The sequence below is a fragment of the Sminthopsis crassicaudata genome, chromosome 4 (assembly GCF_048593235.1).
Source record: "Sminthopsis crassicaudata isolate SCR6 chromosome 4, ASM4859323v1, whole genome shotgun sequence".
Taxonomy (NCBI): Eukaryota; Metazoa; Chordata; class Mammalia; order Dasyuromorphia; family Dasyuridae; genus Sminthopsis; species Sminthopsis crassicaudata.
Genome location: NC_133620.1, coordinates 424,974,928 through 424,995,733, shown reverse-complemented (window position 1 = coordinate 424,995,733; position 20,806 = coordinate 424,974,928). Strand labels below are relative to the sequence as shown.

Sequence of the window (20,806 nt, the reverse complement as noted above, 5' to 3'; positions counted from 1 at the left end):
AGAAAAAGGTCCTAATACTATCAGATTTCAAACTATACTATAATGCAACAATTATTTTTTGAAATATGTTTTGCTTGCTAAGAAATAGAAATATCATTCAGTGAAACAGATTAGGTATACAACATACAGAAGAAGCAAACAGCAGCACTTAAAAAAACAACAACACAAAACTCAGTTACTAGGAGAAGTATTCATGATAAGAAAACTATTGTAGGAAAATGATAAAGGTGTGTACAGAAATTAAATATGGATCATCACACCATATACCAAGATAAATATGCAGAACTTAGACTTAAAAAGTTACATCATAAAGGAATTATTAGATCATTAAGAAAGTTAACTTTCAACTCTATGGATAGGTGGAGACTTCATAACTAAGTAAGGGATTGAGAGGATAACAGAAGATAACATGGACAATTTTGGGCACAAAAAATTGATAAGAATTTGAAAGAAGCAAAAAACAAATGTAATTAAAACTAGAAAGAAAAAAGCAATGGAAAAATATGTAACAAGATTCTCTGATAAGGGTCTCGTATACAAGTTATATAAAAAACTGATACAAATTTATAAATGCAAGAACCATTCCCAATAAAAGAATGAACAGAGGTTATGAATAGTTTTTTAAAAGAATAAATGTTATCAAAAGCCATATTGAAAGTCCTCCAAAAACTAACACTTAGAGAAATATAAATTAAAGGAAATTCCATCTTTCCTTTGTCAGATGGGCAAAGATGGCACAGAAAGAATATGGCATAAGTTGGAAGTATGATAGGAATATAGTCATAATAATGAACTCTTGGTGGAGCTCTGAATTTTCAGAAGCAATATGGAATTTGGAACTATGTCCAAAAAAATTAATGAATTGTTTCTATCCTTTGATCATATCACGTTATCATTCGATTATATATCTATACTCCAAAAACATGAAAGAAAAAGTACCCATATGTACAAAAACATACATAGCACTTCTCTTGGCAGTAGTCAAAAACTGTAAACTAAAAGGGTATCCACCTATTAGGAAATGGGCTAAACAAAAATGTCATAAGGATATAGTAGAATATTATTGTACAATTAAAAAGATGAAATAGACAATGTCATAGGAAATTGAGAATACCCCTAAAATGGATAAGCAGTAAAGTGAGAATTTAGAAACAATTATATGATGACAATATTATAAAAAAAAAAAAAAAAAAAAAAAAAAAAAAAAAAAAACAACTTTGAAAGATTTTAGGATTCTGAATAATGCAATGATATACATGAATTCAGAAAATGAAGATGAAACATATCTTTTAACACTTTCTGCTAGAGAAGTGATGGGCTTAAAATATTGAATAAAGCAGTTAGTGCAGTAGAGTTCCAAGCCTGGATTCAGGAAAATTCATCTTCCTGAGTTTAAAATATGTCTAAATACTAGCTGTGTGGCCCTGGGCAAATAAGTAATTTAATCCTATTTCTCTCAGTTTTCTCACCTGTAAAATGACCTAGAGAAGGAAATGGGAAATCATTCCAGTATCTTTGTCAAGAAAACTCCAAAGGAAATAACAAAGAGTTGGTTACAAGTGAAAAATGATTGAACAATAACAATGTAGAAACTTGTTTTTCTGGGCTTTTTATATTTTTTGTGACAGATTTACTATTTTTAAAATTATTTTTCAATTGAAGTAGGAAAAAGATATAAAAAAAAATAAAATAATAACAATAATAGTTAGTATTTATATACCTCTCTTTTTGCCAGGAGTTGTGCTAAGAATTTTATGATTATTATTTCATTGAATCCTCCCAACAACCCTATTCTTGTCCCAACAACCAAATTATTCCCATTTTACAGATGAGAGGATGGATGTAAACAAAAGTTAACAGTGTTTCTCAAGTCACAAAGCTTCTAGGTGTGAGAGGCTGAATTTGAATTCAAGTATTCCCAACTCTATCTATCATACCACTTACTTTCATGTAAAAACAAACAAATAAATGCAATTAAATTTTTTATAGGGAACAAGAAGGTAAAAAAAAAAAAAAGATAAACCTGTTTATAATACATATTTTAAAAATAATAAACATTGCCAAGAGTAGAGTAGGCAGTGGTAATCAATGAACAGAAGGTAGAATTATTCAACTTTATCCCCCTTATTTTATTTATCAAGGAGAATGCTATTCAGAGAGGAAGAAATAAAATTTACTAACAATGAATTATACTCCAATATAGGTGGAAATACACCTAAGAATAATTGATGAGATCAAGTCACAAGAACTGATAAACCACACCCCTGCATAAAAGCCCCAAATAAGCAAAATGAAACAAAAAATCTTGTGAATGTGGTTGTGGGAATAGAATTAATGATATTTGCAAAATTATGCCAGGAAGGAGCAATGGCATAGTACTGGAAATATGAAAATATCATATAGAATCAAACAAAAAAAGGCAGAAAAGTTGAAAGAGCCTTTCACTAATAAGACACTGATTCTTAGCCAGCTTCTAGAGGATCAGCAGTATTATACAGAAACTTGTAATTACCAAAAATGCATCATGGGCTCATGAACACACTATGACAGGCTAATATATATATATATATATAGTGACAGTTACTGAATGGGCATAGAAAGGAAATTCTATATAACTTGGATTTCCACAAGGCATTTTTCAATCCCCAAAAGCAATTTCTATGGACAAGATTGGAGAGATAAGGGATAGGTGATAACACAGATATACTCAGAACAGTTGAACATTGGATTTAAGGTATTGTGATGAATAAATTCATGTCAACATGGAAACAGTCTCTTCTGGAGTCCTATTAGACTTTGCCTTGGACTCTCTGCACTTCAAACTTAATAGTAATGACTTGGACAAAGACATGGTTAGCATACATATTGAATTTGGGAATGATATAGAAAAGAGATATGATCCTCTGGGGTGGTCAGACAACAAATGGATTATATTTTGTTTTAGGTACCTTATTCTAGAAAGATAGTAGGCAAACCTAAATTTATCCTGAGGTACAAGGAAAGAATGATAAGCACAGTGAAACATTGGTTTGAACGGAACTTATTGGCATTTCCCCCAAACTTATACTCTTCTAAACTTTCCTCTTTTTGTTAAAGTTACCATCATTTTTCTAATCTTTCAGGTTGTTATCTTGAAGTTATTACTCCCCCTTACTATATATACACTATATATACAATCAGTTACCCAATCTTGTCAACTCTACCTCTGTATTTCCTATACCCAACCTCTTTTCTCTAATCTCACTGATATTTCTCTCATCATCTCTCACCTGGATTTCTGCAAAAGCTTCCACATTGATTGCCTTTCCTAATCCCTTTTGCCACTCTGATCCATTCTCCACAAAATTACCAAAATGATCTTCCTTAAGTTCATACCTGATCAGGTCACTTTGCTACTCAACCAACCCTAGTAGCTTCCTATTGCTAGAATGGTTGAATATAACTATCTCAGATTAGTTTTAAAGTCCATCAAAATCTAGCCCCAACATTGGACATGACTTGCTAAATCTGTGATTTAGCCAACTTGTGCTTCATTCTATTCTTCACATGGAGCATTATATCTTCATGCTTTTCCACAGGTCATTTTCAGTACCTGGATTGTCCTTAGTCCCTTTTTCTTCCTTAGAGAATCCTTTTCTTCAGCAATTCTTTATATATGTCTTTTTTATCCAAACCCCAACTGCTTAGAATAATAACCTGGAGGCTCCCTCCTGGAATACTTCTAGAGTTCAGCAGTATCCTCTGAATAGTTCCCTAAATATCTTATATTTAGCTAACATATTTGTATTTATTCTCCTTATATTTATCCTGTACACAATTATACATGTATGAGTTATCTCCCTGTTTAGAATGTTAGCTCTTTATGAGCTCTGTATTTGAATCCTAAGGTTCCAGCACAGGACATACATGACACCTAACATATATTTAATAAATTATTATTGATGGTGGACAGAGCACCAGTCCTGAAGTCAGGAAGACCTGAGTTTAAATCTGGCCTCAGACACTCAACACATCCTAGCTGTATGACCTTGGGCAAGTCACTTAATGCCAATTGCCTCAGCAAAAAAAAAAAAAAAAAAAATTAAATAAAAATAAAATCATTGATGAAATTAAACTGGGTACATTTAAAATGCATAGGATTTAAGGAGATAATAGTCATTCAAGTATTTGAATAACTGTGGTTCAAAGCCTGCTTTGAACTTTAAACCTGAGAGCAATAAGTGGAAGCTTTTTGTTCAGGTGTTTTCAGTTGTGCCTGACTTTTCATGATCCCATTTTGCCATTTCCTTCTTCAACTAATTTTATAGTTGACTTGTCCAGGGTTACACAGTAATTATCTGAAGTCAACTTTGAATTCAGAAAGACTCATCTTTCCTTCAGACTTTAGGTCTGGCACTCTATTCCCTAAACTCAAAGTAAAAGTTTCAAAAGAAAAGAAAAACTTAGCAATAGCCAGACCTTTCCAAAAATGTAGAGCTACTTATGAAGCAAGGAGTTCCTCATCCCTGGGAGATCTTCAAGCAAAGAACTAAGTAATAATTTGTTAGGGATTTTGTAAAAGGAATTCCTACCTGGGAACAATTTAGACTAAATGAGTTTGGGGTTCCTTTTAACTTTGAGGTTATAGATTTTCAATAAATATTTGTTGACTGAATACAAAGAATTATGTGGCCTTCTTTTCAAGATTCATGTTTAAAACCTACCTCATATACTTACTAACTGTGTGACCCCTGGCAAATCACTTAACTTTGGTCTAGCTCAGATTCCTCACCTGTAAAATAAGGATAATAATCACAATCTTCCAAATATGTTGGCAGGAAAAAATGAGAATATATTAATATGAGGGTATCTACATGCAGAAAACACTCATATAAGTGTATGTATCTATATCTCATACACACACACACACACACACACACACACACACACACACACAAACACACACAGTGCTTTGCAAACCTTTAAGCATTATATAAATGCTGTCCATTATGAATTCATTGTATAACTTTGGATGTATATCAAGGAAAACATAAAAAGGAAGAAGACCAGTTAGGGGAAAGGAGGGCCAGATGTTAACTCAATATAGGGAAGAGCTTTATGACAACTACAGTTATCCAAAAAAGAGAACTGGCTGCTTAGGGAATAGTGAGAGACCCACAACAGTAGCCATTCAAGCCAAAGTCAGGGGATGATCTGTCACAGATGTTTTAAAATGACTGACTGAAATGTGCTCAAAAATTTCTTAAAATAAAAATTTATGACTTATATATAAAATACAACATACTCTTTACAGTCAAAAGTAAAACAACTCCAATCACAGAACTTGTGTTTAGCATTTAACATTGTGCCTGGTACATAGTTGGTGCTTAATAAAAGATTAATTGTCAGAGGAAGAAAAAATCAAAAATAGTCTGTCAATGACAGGCTAAAGAATGAGGTCACAAGCTAACTGGGAATAGTAAAAGGAAGACACAAATCTCCATTTCTCAGGGGCAGCAATGTGTTGTTGAAACATGTCCAGAAAAAAAAAAGGAGCAAAGGATACAGTCTTCTAATCTAAGTGTTCTTTGAATTTGCTCTATGACCTAAAATGTGTCATGGTCTTTCTCAACTTGTTTTCTAATTTTAAAAAAAATTAGAATAAATAAGATCTTTTCCAACTTTAGAATTCTATGATTCTTAGATTGCTTTGGTTCTCTCTCTATTTCTACAATAAATAAAGTTTGCTACTTTCCTCCTTCTGTTCCCCCTTGGAAATATTTGCACATTCAATTGTATTCTATTACATTAAAAAAAGAACTAGATATCTGCATCTATCCTTCTTTGTTTGGGATAGGAGACCCTCAAAAAGGATGGAATTAGTTAAAAAACATTCACATTGATTTGTACAACACCATCTGAGACAGGATTACCTGGAAGAAACATTTTAAATTTAAATGAATGCAGCCTTAGATGGAATAACTTACTCTTGATCCTCACATGTGTAATCAATAGGGAACTCTTTGGCTGCATCTGATTTTTCACATTTTTCAGCTAAGTCAGGGATTCTAATGCAAAAATCTGCTCAGTTATGTGGATTTGTGAAGTGTCTAGAGGGCTCTGGGTCCATTAACCAATGGATGGATTACCATGAGGCATAAATATAATTTTTTTTTGTCTCCAACAGAGATAGCCAGGCCCCAGGATTATTCCTGTGGCTGGAAGAAAAGTGGTACCTGTTTTCCTTAGATTCGTACTTGGAAATTAATAAAGAACAGATGTGTCTCTTGGTATTAATTCAAAACTCTAAAGCAAAATTAATTAGGCATCCACTTTTTCAACTTCAGCTTCAGGAACGGGTGAGAAGGTTGGTTTAGTATTCATTCATACAAAATCCCAGTGTGAATGTGCATAATGGAAGGAATTGCTTATGTGGATGTAAAGGGGCTGCAGTATTCTGGGGCAAATTATAGACCTGTCAGTTACATTGGAGACATAATACACTCGGGGCTCAGTTGAGACAAGGCATCTCCTTTTTCCTCCACCTCTGCTTTTTCTCTGTTACCACCGAAGTGAGGAGTGGGGGCTCCCAAGTCCACAATCTCCACATAGGATCCTTTTATAAATCCAGCAATACCAGGTTATACAAGTCTGTTTTAGCATGATACTCAGAGTTAAGTTAAAATTCCAGGACTTGTAAGTTCTTATGAGAGATTGCAATATTTAAAGATACCTTAATACTATTTTGAAGGGAATGCCAAATGTAGTACAATTATTTTATCAAAGCAAATTTTTTCCTTATGCTATATCAAACTACATTATCATGCTGGTCAAAGGGCAATCTTCTTAGCTGAACTTTTTTTTATGATAAAAATCTAAAACAATACACTTTAGGAAGATATTTTTTTTCTTTTCCAACCACAGTTGTAGCTCAGCATTTTTCTACCTAATACCAAACACAAAAAGTACACTATTCCCCTTCTCTCTTTATATACTTCATGTTATACCTGTTACACCACATGATAATTTTTCTCCTTTAAAGGAAAAAAAAAAATCAACCTGCCTTTGTTTCTTAGTGACCTTCAATAGAACTTTATTGAATATCTACTATGTACAAGGATCTTCATAAAGTTTTATTCTAATATCTCCTCACAGGATGGAGTTGACCCTAGTTACTCTAAGAATATGTTAATAGAGTGCAAAATCTCTCAGGTTCAATTATGACGGAATGACTTCAAATGAAAGACCAGAAGAAGACAAAACTGGATTTTTTTAGGACCAGCCTAAGTAATTATAGAACCACTCATATTTATTAGGTTTACCATTTGGCAGTGAATCCTTTGATTGTGGTTATCTTTCAACCAAAGAAAAATACAAAATGGTGCTCATTTTTGAGAATCCCCTTTTTATTTACACAGTAGTCATGGGAGATTAGTAGAAAAATAGGATGGGGTACTAAGAATCATATTTGTATTCTAGTATCTTAATATGGAAATTTTGTCCAATAGTAAAAAAAAAAAAAAAAAGTAGAGATATTGTTAGAGAAACTGAATCATATCAAACTTGAAATTCTCTATCTGATAGAAACCAGAAGGAAAAAAATGGTACTATTGAAGAATTCCTTGGAGAAGCAAATTAAGAGATTGGCAGAGTTGGTTTTCTCCTGTGGTCAAAGGCATCAATAAACATCATTTCAAGAAGTATATGTTCATTTTCCTCCAAAGAACTCAATAAATATTTGAAAATATACCACCATGAAAATATGCACCAATGCATATAAGGTACAAAGGACAAAAGGGTAAATAAATCTATGACATGGAATAAGACCCTCCAAATCAAATTAACATATATGATATCAGATAATTTCATTGCAAAGATACAAAGGACAAAAGGGTAAATAAATCTATGACATGGAATAAGACCTCCAAATCAAATTAACATATATGATATCAGATAATTTCATTGCAAAGATATAATTAAGTGAAATAGTGAGAGACAAATTGCAAAATGTTCCTTGAGGAAAAAATCCTAACATTTATACATCAAAATGGTTTTTCTTGCAGAAAAAATAAATTGGACATTGAAAGCTGCAAATGACATCATGAAGCAAAGCTGATTATTTATGAAAAAGGAAATGACTAGTTACTGATTGAGAAATCACTCTTGAATCAGCTGATAATCAGACCAAAAATTTATTAAAGCAAAGATCAAAATTATTATGGAATTAGAAGAATAAGAAAATAATGAGAAGATATGTTTGACAATTAAAATAACTATTAAACAAGTTAGTGATCTAAAATGGGATATTTGTGAAATAAAAAACCAAATATACTTACTGCAATAATTTTATGTAGTTTAACAAATATAAATCAATTGCAATAGTCATGGCTAATAGTTCCAAGATGCACTTTTATTAGCAAACACTTTACTTACTTATCAAGCAGAGAGATGTGGACACCATGAGCAATGTTGGTTTAGAACACAAATTTATTTGGAAAATATCACAGACAGATGTTAGAAGATGATAACCAATATCTCCTCATAAAATAGGAAGAAGAAGAGATTAAAATCAATTTGCAGAAAGCTTGGCAAGATACCCAACTAAATAGTTATTTCCTATGACACTTAAAAACACAACTGGTAAATAAAGAATAAACAAAATAGAAGAAAACTGGGAAAAATTTACCAAGATACTTATACAAACTTTGCTATCGATAATAGTAGATTTGGAATAACATCATAATCCAGATATGCTAATAAAGAAAATAGAGATGGTATTGGAGATCAAAGATGTGGAAAAAACAGCTGGATTTGACTAAACAAATGAAGGAATTCCATAATGGAAGCAAAGGTATAGAAAAGCATCTTTCAAATGTATAGAAAAAAATCTTGGACTTTTAAAAATATACACAATAAAGATAATCCACATTAATACATGTGCTATTCTATAGTTTATTTGTTGTTCATGCTTCATTTTCTTTTCTTGAATCATTGAATTTCATTTTTAATTTTTGGAATAAAAAAGCATTTCTATAACATAATACAACAAAAAAGATTGCACACGAAACTGCAAATCTATTACATGTGCACAACTTGCTATGCCTTTCAGTCATATGTAAAAATTTTCCTTTCTCCCCCTTTCTTCCTTCTATCTTAGCAATGACAACCATTAGACACAAATATTATATGTATACATATAATACATGTATACATATATAATATACACATACATATACATGTATGCATATACATATATATGAAATTATTCTATATATGCTTCTATTTATCATTTCTTTCTCTGCAGATAGCATCTTTATATATTATTTATAGTTAATTTGGGTATTTATAATAGTCAAAAAATCTTATTCATTCAAAATTATACTTAAAATGATATTATCATTACAGCATACAATGTTCTCTTGGTTCTGCTCATTTTGCTCATCATTATTTTGTGCATGTCTTTCTATGTTTTTCTAAAATTATCAAGCTCATCATTTCTTATAGCACAGTAATATTCCATCACAATCATATACCACAACTGTTCAGCCATTCCCCAATTAATTAGCATCCTTGAAATTTCCACTCCTTTGCCACCGCAAAAAGAGCTGTTATAAACATTTTAAGCCATTTCCAAAGAAGACCAATGATATCTCAGAGTGGTGTCTTGACTCACATGTGAATTGGATTTAAGTAAGATGGGTTGCACGAAATCATCAGCCTTTCACTTTCTTAGTTATCAAAGTCCAATGGCAAGGCAAAAATCAAAATGACTGGCTGAATTAGGATGTAGTGAATGACCTTGGTGACTTCAAGGTCTGACCAAACTCTAATAATGAGTTCTTCATTGAATATATTGAGTCTGAGATACCAGTTCAAAATATAACAGTTTATCACAAAGGTTAAGAGGTATGGAGAGATAATAGGGCTGGGTATAAAAATTTGGCTCATATCTTTGAAAAGTTAATTAAATCTATGGAAGCTGATGAAGACAACAAACAAAAGTGGATAGGGAGAAAAGAAATAGGTCTAGAAAAGAGTTCAATAGGATACCCAGTTAGCTAGCAAGATAATCCAACTAAAGATAAGCACCTTTAGGAGGAGAACCGAGAGAAAGAGAGCACAGTAGACTATATACACACCATCACACAACTGAGAGACAGATATGGAGAATAAAAGATGTCATTATACTTACTGTCTGTCAGGTATTTTTTTTTAAAAAGTTTGATTTAGTAGAGAAAAGCTTTTCCTTTAAAGAGTCTCTTTCAACAAAGTATCTCTTGCATATATCACAATTATATTCCTGGGAAATTGAAAAACAGATATTACCTGGTTTAACAACTCATTCATAATTTATACAAGGCAGGCATAAAAGGGATAGACCTATGCTAATTAATGATTGCCAAGGAAATGTAGGAGAACCAGACAACAATCCAAGTAAAAAGGATTCCTTTGAGAAAAGGAGTTCTTAACCTGGGATTGATGAACTTTTTTCATCATTTTAATAACATCTCGATATAATGCACTCTTTTGTAATACCATGAATTTTTGAAAAGGGGTCTGTAGACTTTTCAAAATTTCTAGAGATTCAGATCTCTATGTGTGTGTCTGTCTCTCTATATCTGTTTGTCTCTCTCATCCACACACAAATACACACACACACACACACACACACACACACACACACACACACACACACACACCAGTTAAGAACCCCTGCTATAGATACTCCTGTTTCTGGCTGACATTTTACTGACTTCATCCACTTCTAATATATTGCAATATCTCTTACATGAGCTCCAATATGCCATAAGAGTTTGCTCAAAAACCATCCACACTTGAAAATTCAAGTTGATAAAAAGTGCATAGTATCCAGATTATGAATTCAATTAGATGGATACATTATAAAGGTTGTTCTTGGATTGACAGGATGGCCATTACAAATGGAATGAACAATTAGTTGATCTTCTTCTACCCCACCCCAACAAAAGGAAGAATATAGCATGCTGGATTACTGCAGACTTCTTTTAATTACTCCAAACTTCTCACTGAACTGAATACCAATATTAAAACAGTGTTTTTGTTAGACTGCCAGTCGTGAAAGACTGCAGCCTCTGAAGAATTAAAATCGATTATCACCTCAAAGATCAATAGAAAGTTGCATAGTGGGTGTGAGTAGGCTGCCAGAGATAACAAATGGGAAATTACTAGAAAAAAGAGGAGTGCAAACTATATATGAACAAAGAAATTTATGATGGAAAAGAAAGATGGACTGGTTATAAAACAGGAGTTGAAGCAATGGCTACCAGATCCCTTGCAAGTATAAATCTATAATCCTGAGAAAGAACAAGGCTTAATTGCAGATTGGAACAGATGTTCTACTATTATACCAAGATGTTAAAAGAAAGTAAAGAAGGCACCCCAAAAGTTGGTTGGATCCCCTTGGGGTTTTTCATGGGAATTTATGGGAAGATGTTAACAAGAGTTAGGTATAAAGAGATAGCAATCTATCTAATGGGAGAGACCATAGAAATTAGTGAGTTCACACATCCTTTTCCATAGTTGATCATGTGTTAAGTAATGTGCCAGAAAATATAGGAGATAGGAAGATTAAACCAAATATTTGATGAAGTTGAAATAAGGGCAAGAGTTTTAATGATTAAAAGTACTAAAGAAAATTGCTAGGCTAGGAGTGTTGGATGGATAAGATTTCAGTAGGCAGAGATGGGGAAGAGGAAATTCTAGGTATAGAGAATAGTATGAACAAAGGTATGAAGGTGGGATGGCACAGAATATTAGGGATGGGAGGGAGTAAGTAGTTCAAATTGACTAGAGTATTCTAACTTAATAGAGGGATTATATGACATTGGCTTGAAAAGTAAAGTGATGCTAGGTTATGGAATGCCCCGAATACCAGGATAACAAATTTGGATTTAGGTGTTAAGGACCATGCCTAAGAAAAGGGAGAGCCTCCACAGCTGTGAATCATAACACCTGAAGGAGTTGCAAAGCAATCTTTGCAAGATGTTCCTTGTGGACTGGGAATGAAATAAATTGGAGGCAAGAGGGAAGAGGAGAGAGGTCAGACTGTTCGGTAGAACAGCAAACTGCCTCTCAGTCTCCTTGTATCATCATCATCCTCTCACATCAAGAAATCCATTCTACAGGTCTGAGTTAGACCTCCAGCAGCTACTGTTAGGTGGATCCTGTATCACAACACTTACGAAATCTTTACAGGATCTAGATCAGGAAGAAGGCATGATTAGATATTTGCTTAAGAAAGACGAATCTGGGGGGCAACTAGATGGTGCAGTGATTTCAAATCAGGCCTCAAACACTTCTTAGCTGTGTGACCCTGGGCAAGTCACTTAATCCCAATTGCCTTAGGAAAAAAAGAAAGAAAGAAAGACCAATATGACAACAATGCAACAAAATGTATTGGAGGAAGGGAGAAATTGGAAATAGAAAGACTTGTTAAGAGGCTACTTTGATTAATCTTTAAAAGTTTGGAGCATGGCAATGCAGTGATTATAGAAAGAAAGGGACTGCTGCAAGAGAGGATGCCATAGAAATGCTAATCATTGGCAATTGACTTGAAACAAAAAGTATATGAAGAAAAACACAATATAATCTTAGGATTTTAAACATAGCTGATTTGATAAATGAAATGACAGTGCCAGAAATTGGGAAACCAAGGGATAGTAACAAATTCTGGAGTACTGATGACAACTTTTAGTTCAAATATTTTGAGTTTAAAGTACCAGTGGGACATTCAAGTATGGATATACTGTGAGCAGTTGCCTTTGGAGGTATAAAACTGGGGAAATAATGGATGAGAAATGATAGTTAAACAATCATAGTAAAGTTCATTGTTTGTAAACCAGAACAATTCATTGTTTTTAAAAAATATATCAATTGAACTCATGTTTCTGAACTAAGAAATTTACACAACTACAAACTAATGTCTCCAAATGGCATAATCATCCAAATCTGGTGTTAGCAAATAGATACCATCACAAAACTTCAACACTACTGTTTGTTCCTTTCAAAGCACATCATTTGGCCCTAATTAAATAAATAACTTAAATTTATTAGAAGCAACCATTCTTTAAAACACACACACACACACACACACACACACACACACACACACACAACTTGATCCATTCATTTGTCATACATATATTGTATGTATACATTTATTGTATCAGTCCAATACAAGTGAGGGCTGTTTCCAAAATAGTATTGTTAATGGGAATAGTGGAAAACCCCTATACATATCTGTATATCCAACACAGTAATAAAAAAGTATATAATTTGTGTTTATGTCATCCATCAAAGGAAGTAAGCATTAAAAATGGTAAAGAAGTGAAGTAGAAGAAGGTACAAAATCTGAGTTCCAGAAAAGATAATATGTATTTGTTCAGATAGCCTCAGAAAGCAAAGAAAACTTTAGATGCTTTGAAAAAAACAGTGAATGAATTTGATCTCTCATTGGTGTTGATGAAACAATGCAGCATTTCTAGAAAATCTATCTGCCGACATTATTGGTTGTGTCAAAATATTTCTTCCTAACCTGGGAGGCAACATGTTCATTTTTTAAAATTATAGTTATATTTTTTCTGTCATAGGAATCCCCTTTATTTGGTGACAAGAAGGATTAGATTTATTTTATTTGATCCTAGAGGGGAGAGCCAGGATGAAAGTTGCAAGGAAGCAAGTTTTAGTGTCAGGAAAAATAATTTCCTAAGATTTAGAACTGCCCCAAAATGAAATAGATTGCCTGGAAAGATTGTAGGCTCTCTTATGAAGGTCTTCAAGAAGACAACCCCAAGATACCATGTCTTTCTTAGGATTCCTTTCCTTTAAAGGTCCCTTGTGCCTCTGAAATTATATGATTCTATTATTCTTGTGTGACTGAGTTATTACTACTAAATTCACTTCAATTGCCAATGGACTGGCATCAGTTAACCACTAAACAGGCTCAACAGCAAATTGGGGAGGGTAAATCTGATCCTTCTGGGATCTTGTTCAAGATTATGTAATGTTTTCCCCTCACCATAGACCATTTCCTTTTTTATCACACAAAATGCTTCCAAAGGAAACTGAAATTAGGAATCTGGATCTTCTATGATCAGTCATACAGCTGCCAAAACTGTGAACTCATTCTCAAGTGGTTTGGAAAACCTTCAGAGATATTTCATAAAGCTTTATAAAGCTTTAGTTTTTATAAAGAGATTTTATGAAGCTTCATAGAACTTCATGCTGCTTTGGTTAAGTGACAAACTCTCAAATATTGACCATGATAATGAAGTTATAAAATCATGAGCAAAGAAAGTATAACTTGACAAATAAATCAGAAAAGGAAGAAATCATTAGTAAAAGTTAGCTGATTATTTAATTAGTTACTTTATTGCTCTTCTAGAATTGCTCCTACTAGACAGAAAGCAGATCTTAGAGCCAAGAAGACTCATCAAGAACTACTTCTGGCTTATATAGGCAAGTCTTAACTTCTCAGTGCATTAAGCAATTCAATGAAACTATAAATAATAAAGAAGGTACAAGCATTGTTAGAGGGAATCTCCTCAACTGAGAGATCTATCAGTAAAATCACAAATCTAGTCCCTACTAATGCCCTGATAGATCCTAACAAGTTCTTGTGTACTGTATAAATACACTGTTGCTGTAGATGATGATGATAAAGAGGAGGATGAAGATAGTAACGATAATAAAAGAAAACAAAGTTTTTAACAAGGCATAGTTTCATACCAAAGAAGTCCCTCCCCCCCCAAAAAAAAACACCAGTGGTATCAAATTTATAAGCAACCAAAAGCTAGGAAAACACTTGTTCTACTGTCAATATATTGGGATAAAATGCAGCACAATGATAAATATACAGGTTTGGGAGGCAGCTAGCCCAGATTCTACTCTGAGGTTTTCCAAAAGCTTCTTCTGTGATCTTGGGTGATTCTTTTGCCTTTTACATGGTCTCAATTTCTTCATCTAGAAAACTGAGCTGGGCCAAGTGAGTTGTGATTTGTCTTCTATTCTAACATTTCTATTCTATTCCATTTTTATATTCTATTCTATTAACTTTGTTTCTATTCCTGTTATGTGACAAATATTCTATAGGTTTGAGGGAACTTCTCCCCAAAAAGCAAAGTGAATAATGGAATATTGACATTTCCTCTAAGATCTCCCTTACCTTCACCATCAACCATTCCCTCTTCCTAAATAATAGATGGGGCACCAAGGTGGCACACTGGATTAAAACACCAGCCCTGGATTAAGAAAGCTCATCTTTCCAAGTTCAAATGTGACCTCAGATATTTTCTAGCTATGTGGCCCTTAGCAAATTATTTAACCTTGTTTGCCTCAGTTTTCTGATTTGTAAAGTGAACTGAAGAGGGGAATGACAAACTATTCTAGTATGTTTGCCAAGAAAACCCTATAAAGTGTCGTAAAGAATTGACATGACTAAAAAAAAAAAAAAAAACTTAAATGTTAGATACTGACTAATATCAATTATACTATAAGTAATGTAAATGCATATTTTTACATTTCACTGCACTATTTTCCCCCTGTATTTTAAACCTTTTACTGAATACTTAAAGTTCCTATTTTCAATCACAGGGGAAAACAGCACATGGGTTACAGTTATGGGGATTTTTTTTCCCCTTTGGAGACATTTAAAATACTGCAGGACAAAAACTCAGTACAGGAAACAATCAAGATTTATCCCCTAGCAATTGCTATTAATATAAAAAATTTTGGAATCTGGTTTCTTCTACAGCATTTTTTCACCTAAAGGAGACAACCCAAATGAGATGCAAATCAGTACTCTTATCTAATGAATAATGTAAATGAGCATTCTGCACACAGCAAGTCAGTCTGAAGGAATCCTCTCAGCCTCACCTCACATTTCTTGGGGATTTAAGCACCATGTGTCACAAGAAATTAGAGAAAGGAATTGCCAAGTAATCACAGAGTCTTGGAGCCCCAAGTCAGCACAGACAGCAAGGTACATTAAGATGCATGGTACGGCAAGGGAGAGAGCTGACATCTCATTAAAATGAAAATGTTGCTATTTTTCCTTCACCTAGTTAATGGAGTTGTATGACACTGTAATCTGCGATTATTTGTGTGGCTATAACTTAGCGGCATCCTCTACAACACTTGGACAGGCTCTGGAAAACTTTAGAAAGCTTTCTTTTCTTTTCCAGGGCAAAAAGCTAGCTGTTGTGTTCTCTTCTTCTTTATACAGAGTAAGATAAAAGATCTTTCCAACTTTTCAGTGGTATGATTGAATCCACTGAGACACAGAGCAACCTTGATTGGTTACTGACTTTTCTAGAACTTTCTATCTTCTTGTCAAATATTAAGTTTCCCAAATAACTCCTGAAGGAAGACAAAACATGAAGACAGGCAGTATATAAAAAACAGGTTTTAACTAATTACAAACTCATAGATTATTCCACTGAAATTGGATTGAGATATCAGAGAATTATATTACTCTCTTCCCTACCTGAACCACACCTTCCAAAATAAATATATCTGAGTGCCATCAATCAATAAGCAATCATAAACTATCTAACATGCCCCAAACTGTTCTAGGTTCTGATGACATAATCCTGGCTCTCAAGATGTTTACATTCTGCTTGGAAGATACATATTTTTAGAGAAGCATATGAACAATGAATGCAAGGTAATTTGGGGGAAGAGGAACTAGAGGGTGGGGATAAAAATGTGAAGAAAATCTTTACTTAAACCAGAGAGGCCACAGGTTCTTTATTAATCTATTCTTTTGTTCCTTCTGTCTTTTGTGGAACAACAATGTATAGTACTGGCCCTACATATAATTATCCAAAATATATTTAATAGGAAATATTTTCTTTTATATACTTTGTCCATTCAAATGAAGATTCTCCTTCTTACTTCCCCTCTGTTTCTTTTATCTTCATTCCATTTGCTATCATTTCTATACTGAGAACACAGCTGCAGGTTATACTCAGAGATTAGAAAAACCAGATGTGAGGAGAAAGGGACACTAACATTCTGATCGATATGACATATGTAATACCCTCTATTTAAAAAGGCATGGACATGTAAAATCCCATCTAGGAATATTTTCATAACAAAATTACATAAAACATAAAAATACACTAGTGTTTAAATTTGGGGTAGTATCAAAGATAAAGACAGCAATGATAAAAATGAATAAAATGTTTTCATTGGAATGTAAAAAGAGGCAAAAGAAAAAGCTTCACAGTAAACAGATTTTGTTTATAGTTATTCTTTGAAATTATGTTTGGTGTATATTTAATGTTCTTTCCTTTCAGAGAGATTTTATTTCAGGAGTACAGTTTATATATTCCAGGATAGACTATATTTGGACAAATTCAACAACTTTTTTTTCTTTCCTTCTTTCTTTCTTCCTGCCTCCCTCCCTCTTTTTCTTTCTTTTTTCTCTTCCTTCCTTTTTCTTCCTCCCTCTCTTTCTTCCTTCCTTCCTTCTTTCCTTCCTTCCTTTTTCCTTTCCACTCTCCCTTTCCCTCTCTTTCTCTTCCCATCTTCCTTTCTTCCCTCTTTCCCTTTTTCCTTTTCTCCCTCCCTTTATCCTTTCCTCCCTTGCTTACTTCCTTCCTTTCTCCCTTCTTCCTTCCCTCCCTTTCTTTCTTTTTTTTTCTTTTTCTTCTTTCCTTTCCCTAAGTGCTTCTCTGTTCTTCTCAAGCTGATAATCAGCTGGATGCATGAGATGTAACTATCACTGCATAACAACATAGTCTAACTGTCTATTAGTCTTATAGATAATCAAAGCTAAATATGAAAAGATAGAATCACTTCTATCTGGGCAGATCTGGGGAAAGATTTTATGGACAAGATAGTATTTATACATTGAAAGATTAACAATAATTATTACAATAAGAACAATAATAACAAAAACATCTGACACTTATACTAAACAGTTTAATTCTCTTTTATAAAATTGTTAATATGGTATGGAGGGAAAAAAGCCAGATTCGGAACCAGAAATTTCTGAATTCAAATCTCAGCTTTGATAAATTCCATCTCTGTGATCCTGGGAATATTATTTTTGTTCTTAACTGTTCTAGGGAACTTTCCATATTTAAGTCACAGATAGAGCCTCTTTGGCCCTGAGCTGCAGTCCCATTTCTCCATCTGCCTTATCAATATCTTTACTTGGAAGTCCCTAAAGCATATCACCTCAACATGTCAGAAGCAAAATTCATTATCTTTCTACCTAAAACTATGCCCTCTTCTTAATTTTCCTATTTTAGTCATCTAGGTTCAAAAGCTTTTCCTCTTCACTCCCAACAACCACACATATACAATCAATTGTGAAGTTTTGTTAATTCTACCTTCTAAACATTTTTTACTTTTGTCCACTTCTTTCTATTCATATCACAACACACAACAAGTTTAGGTCTCATTACTATTGGACTCATAATATCTTTGTATGTGTGTGTGTGTGGTTTTATTCTCAAAGCGTTGTCTCTCTCCACTCCAATCACCCCTCCACATCTCTTCTAAAGTAATATTTTTAAAAGATAGTTCTGACCATATTTCACTTCCACTCAAGAACCTCCAATGATTCATATACCCTTATGATAAAATTCAAGTTTCTTTATTTTAAAGTATTATTTATTCACTTGTTTTCAAAAGCATATATTACCTCTCACTCCCAATTGAATAGTAAAAGAAAAAAGGTAAAAACAAAATCTTTATAACAAATATGCAGGTCTACCAAAACAAATCCCCATGCTGTCTATGTCCAAACATGTTTGCTTCACTTTGCATCTTAATTTCATCACCTCTTCCACAGAAGATGGCTTATATTTTTAACTCTCCAGATTCTTGGTTTATATGTTCAGAATGCTAGTCCTTCAAAGTTATTTTTCTTTATAATGTCATTTTATTAATAATACTCCTAATTCTGTTCAATTCCCTTTGAATTGATTCATAAAGGTCTTTTTTTATTTCATTATTCTTTATGTAATATTTTATTACTATGAATATAATAGGAATTATTTGCCTATTTTCCAATAAGTAGATATACTCTTAATTTCCAGTTTGAGTTTGCTATGAAAAAGATGCTATAAATATTATATCTATTTTGATTTATATCTCTCTATATATCTTAATCTATCTTTATAGTTAGATATGGATATATCATTTCCCTCTATCTTTAATGTCTTTGGGAGATAAGCCTAATAGTGGAAGCCTAACAATAGCATAGCTGGGTCAAAGCATATGCCCATTTTAGTAATTTTGAATTATAGTCTCAAATTGCTTTTCTAAATGGCTAGACAAATTTGTGCAAAGTATAGCTATTTTTCACTATACTTACAACATTTGTTAATTTTCTCTTCTTTATCAATCTGATGATTGTAAAGGAGAACCTCAGTTTGTTTTTATGTTCAATTTTCTAATTATTAATTTGAAACATTTTTTCATTATATCATCTGGATTTCTTCTTTTGAAAAGTTCTTTTTCATATTATTTAACTCTTTGTTTATTGAGGACTTTGAGTCTTAAAAATTTGAATCAGTTGTTCATCTGTCTTAGAAATTAGACATCAGAGAATTCCCTGTAAAAGTTATTTTCACAATTAGCTATTTCTTCTCTAATTTTTAATGGAATTAATTTTGTTTATACTAAAACTTTTTAAATTTTACATAATGAAAATTATCCATTTAATCACTTATGATCTTCTCCATCTATGACTTTTTCATGTAGTGTTCCCTCTATCAATAGATCTGAATGTTAATCTCTTCTTTGCTGCTCTAATTTTGCCTATGATGTTACATTTTGAGGTCTAAATAATGCATTTCATTTGGAGTTTATTTTAGTAAATTGTGTGAGATGTTGGTCTATATCTAATTATTTTTAAAAAGGTTCTCTGGTTTTGCCAACATAAGCCCCTCTATTTCTAAAGTCCTTCACAATCTGGTTACAATCTATATGTTTCAGGGGAACTGGCCAAAGAGCTCCTTGTGATTAAAATAAAACTGAGAGCTCTCCAAAAGTCAAATGGGCTGCCTCTGTGAGTTTCCTCTCACTTAAAGATGGATCACAGGATTCTAAAGACACAGGATGGTATTTTATCCATGTATTGACTGCACAAAATGTCCTCTGAGATATCTTCAAACCCTGAGATTCTGGGACTTGGGACATGGCAAGTATTGGGAATCAAAAACTTCTGAAACCTTCAAGAAAAAGCAAACATTTCCCAGGACTCTTTGTTGAATTGTTTCTTTTCTGTAATAGAAATAATATCTTTTAAACTGGAAGTTTTCAAATAATTTGAGAAGAGTTCAGTACTAAAACTACTGGAAGCCAAGAAAAGTTAACTACAGAGAGAATAAAAGGGCAGATTCATGGCATGACAAAAATCTGTCTTGAGGTTCTTCTCAAATACCTTCCTTGAGCTAGCCAATTCTTGCCAACTAATCCATTTAAGGTGATTTTAAGACATGAGCTCTTGTTGAACAAAGTTGGAGGGGGAGGCTAGCCACTTTCCAATTCCTTAGTTTAGGATCAATAAAGCTCTTAGGGTTATTTTTAAATTTAGTACAGCATAAGACCTTAATAAAGCATTATGCTGTGGACCATGGAATCTGATAGGTATGGGAGGTCAAATTGTCTTTTTTGTGCCTAAAATAACAGTGACACTCTTACTGTAATTCAGGAAGACCACAGGATAGATGGGATTCCTATCCTCCAACACTAGCTTTATTAAATGTTTCATTCTACACATTTTGCCATTCAGTGTGATAGATTAGACAAAGGGGTAGCAACAGATCTTAGG

At 33.1% G+C, this 20,806-nt stretch overlaps 1 protein-coding gene across 12 annotated transcripts in view; it reads right to left on the bottom strand.

The window, feature by feature from the left end:
• Positions 1 to 20,806, bottom strand: part of NTNG1 (netrin G1) — a 421,011-nt gene that overhangs the window by 349,860 nt on the left and 50,345 nt on the right. Inside the window, exon 2 of one of the 12 annotated variants that reach the window (XM_074262839.1) lies at positions 4,704 to 4,771. The exons of 10 other annotated variants lie outside the window; for them this stretch is intronic. The gene's annotated coding sequence lies outside the window, so the exon portion shown is untranslated. Of the gene's footprint in view, positions 1 to 4,703; positions 7,467 to 20,806 lie in introns of those variants that run through there. One more of the 12 variants, XM_074262838.1, reaches the window with a different exon arrangement.